Source organism: Lepus europaeus, unplaced genomic scaffold (genome assembly GCF_033115175.1).
Source record: "Lepus europaeus isolate LE1 unplaced genomic scaffold, mLepTim1.pri SCAFFOLD_3_1, whole genome shotgun sequence".
Classification (NCBI taxonomy): Eukaryota; Metazoa; Chordata; class Mammalia; order Lagomorpha; family Leporidae; genus Lepus; species Lepus europaeus.
In genome coordinates, this window is record NW_026909276.1 from 5,559,663 (window position 1) to 5,563,165 (window position 3,503).

Here is a 3,503-nt window from a genome sequence, read left to right on the forward strand (position 1 = left end):
AGAAAACCAGCAGGAAAAGGAAATGACAGAGTTTAAAGCACTAATTAAAAATACATTGTGGGGGGCCACACTGTGGTTTAGGGGGAAAGCTGCTGACTGCAGTGCCAGCATCCCATGTGGGCAGTGGTTCCAGTCCCAGCTGCTCAACTTCCGATCCATCTTTCTGCTATGGCCTGAGAAGCAGTAGAAGATGGCACAGGTCCCTGGGTCCCTGCACCTGCTTGGGATACCTGGAAGAAGCTCCTGGCTCCTGGCTTCAGATCAGCCCAGCTCTGGCACTGCAGCCATTCGGGGAGTGAACCAATGGATGGAAGACTTCTCTCTCTCTCTCTCTGCCTCTGCCTCTCTGTAACTCTGCCTTTCAAATAAATAAATAAATCTTTAAAAAAAGAAAGTTAAAATAAAAGCCTCATTTAAACATCATAAAATAAAACTACTTATGATTGAATTAACCAATAAGGAGAATGATCTGTATACTCAAAAGTGTGACATACGGATAAAGGAAACTGATGACAGTAGAAACAATGGAAAGCTAGTCCATGTTCATAGATCAGAAAAATAATACTGTTAAAATGTCCTTCCTACTCACACAAAACAATGTAGATACTTCATGCAATCCCAATCAAAATTTTAATGTCATTCTTCACAGAAACAGAAAAAAAAATTAAAATTTGTGTGGAAACAGAAAAGACTAAGAGCCGGCGCCGTGGCTCAACAGGCTAATCCTCCGCCTTGCAGCGCCGGCACACCGGGTTCTAGTCCCGGTCGGGGCACCGATCCTGTCCCGGTTGCCCCTCTTCCAGGCCAGCTCTCTGCTGTGGCCAGGGAGTGCAGTGGAGGATGGCCCAAGTGTTTGGGCTCTGCACCCCAGGGGAGACCAGGATAAGCACCTGGCTCCTGCCATCGGAACAGCGTGGTGCGCCGGCCGCAGCGCGCTACCGCGGCGGCCATTGGAGGGTGAACCAACGGCAAAAGGAAGACCTTTCTCTCTGTCTCTCTCTCTCACTGTCCACTCTGCCTGTCAAAAATTAAAAAAAAAAAAAGAAAAGACTAAGAATTGCCAAAACAATCTTGAGCAAAAACACCAAAGCTAGATATATTACCAAGCTACACCATGGTGCTGGCACAAAAACAGAAACGCTGACCCCTGGAATAGGATGGAAATCCCAGAAATAAACTGAAGAATTGACAGTTATTTTCAAATAAGGTCCCAAGAATATAAAATGTAGTAAGCGTAGTCTCTTCAATGAGTACTGCTGAAAAAAATGTGCCATCCACATTTAAAATAAATTGGATACATCTAAATATTTATATGAAATAACTAAAAAATAGATTTCATGCTCAAACATAAAATCTAAAATTACAAAAGCACTAACAGAACAGGAAAAAGCCCTAAGACATCAGTCCAGAAAATGATTTATTGGATGTGGTGCCAAAAGCCAGGCATTAAAAGAAACACAGATTACTGGGATTATAGGAAATTAAAAAATATTTATACCACAAGATAAATGACAAAGTGAAGAGAAAAGCCACATGTTAGAAAGTAAGAGGCTCACCCTTTCCTGTGCCCTTTTAGAGCTGACAGAGTGCTTTAAGAGGCTAACACAGAAGGGGGAAGTAAGTCTCCATAAAACCCAGAGAAGAGATGGTCGTTTCTTCTTTGGGTCCTGTCTAGAGTCACAAATGAAAAAAAAAAAAAAAAGAGGCTAACAACAAATACATATAAGGGAATCTAAGTACTCAAAATAACTCTAAATCAGAACTCAGAGGACCTTGTGGTTGTGAAACAGAATTTCACAGCAACTTTAAATGAAACTGAGGATCAACATGAAGGAGGATAATGACAATAAAATGACTAAAATCCAAGTAAAACTACTATAGCACCAGACACGACTGTCAATATGTACAAGGGTATCCAAGAGGGTCAGAGAAGGAAATAGAGGTCAGACTCGGACCAGGATTCCACGACTAATGGGACTAACCCGTTTCAACAAAGTGTAGACAAAAAATAAAACACCGGCACAGTCAGTGACAACAGAACACAAGGAGGATGGATGCACACAGGAGAGCCTACCATGGAGACTGCAGATGCCGGTGTCTGACGTCTGAACAACTCTCCTCAGGACCAGGACCGCAGGACGAACCGGGAGAAGCGCGCAGCACCTCTGCTGACTCCTCCTAGTCCCAGCCTCCGACTTGGAAGGCACTGACGGACCTGAGAGGCTCAGGCGAGGGCTTCTTCCACCACCACAGCTTTATTCCTGGCTCCAACTTGGAGGCCACCTCACGGAGGCTAACGCAGGAACCTGTTAGGAGGGGAAAGATACCTCAACGCCAGGCTCCCGGCCACCGGACCGCGGCCGCGCCAGCCCACCCAGATCCCAATGTCCCTTTATGCTGGTATCGTCCAATCAGATGAAAGGACGCGTATAGCCTCAGGTCGAAAGTTCATCTGTTTCACCTGGTCCTTCCTAGTTGTTTATGCAGAGTCCATTCTGTTTCATCTGTTTCACCTGGTTGTTTTCATAACACTTGTGGTCCACTGATTGTTGCAAACCATGTAGATGAGGAGGTTCTCACAGGTGGCCAGCCTGCAGTTCCCCACACCCTGAATTATTAAGTCTCTTCCCTGGTTGGCATTCCAGCTCTCTACTCCACCTCATCCCTCCTAAGGGCTCTCAGTCCCACGCTGTATTCCTAGTCTTCTGTTTCGTGTGTAGCAGTCTAGAGCCAGGCAGTTCTGGTCTTGTGTCCCCTGAATATTACAATTCCTGCCGCACTGTGGGGCTGGGAGACAGACAAGTGCACTGAGGGAGGAGGGGAAGCATTTATCCTCTTCAGAAACTCAACTGAAAAGAGGGTATTTATACATGTGGGCAACACAAAAACACTGCCTGCCTATACTTCATCTGGAGGTTTGGAAAAGCTGGGAGTAGTTATATGGTCATTTGCGGGGTGGGGGTGCCCTGGAGATCTCACAAGGGAGGGACTGATTCGAATTAGGAAAGGGTTGAGGAAAAACAACTGCAGCAGGCAGTTCCTCAAATACAATCTAGTCTAGTTGTACTTTATGCTGGCATTGTGGCCCAGCAGGTTAAATCTCTGTGTACAATGGGTCCTGGCTGCTCCACTTCCAATCCAGCTCTCTGCTAATGCACCTGGGAAAACAGAAGATGGCTCAAATATTTGGGACCCTGCCCTCCATGTGGGGGAGACCCAGATGGAGTCCCAGGTGCCTGGGTTCAGTCTGGCCCACACCCAGCTGTTGTGGTCATTTGGAGAGTGAACCAGCAGATGGAAGAGCTCTCTGTAACTCTTCCTTTCAATGAAAGCAAGAAAAGGGGGAGAGGGGTGAGAGAGAGAGAGGAAGAGGGGAAGGAAGAAAGAAGAAATTTGTCATCATTAAGTCAAGTTCTTTGAAAGACGATGGCTTGGGATCAGGAGATGTGCAACAGAAGGGCCAGTTTAAATCCTTTGCTGGAGAATGTGGATACTCACATACT

The 3,503-nt window shown here is 46.0% G+C and overlaps 1 non-coding gene across 1 annotated transcript; it reads left to right on the top strand.

Annotated features, from left to right (window-relative positions):
* Positions 1 to 1,564: 1,564 nt before the first annotated feature.
* On the top strand, positions 1,565 to 1,685 carry LOC133755359 (small nucleolar RNA SNORA26). The gene has a single exon (XR_009865378.1). It is a non-coding gene; the product is annotated as a small nucleolar RNA SNORA26 (small nucleolar RNA).
* Positions 1,686 to 3,503: the final 1,818 nt, after the last annotated feature.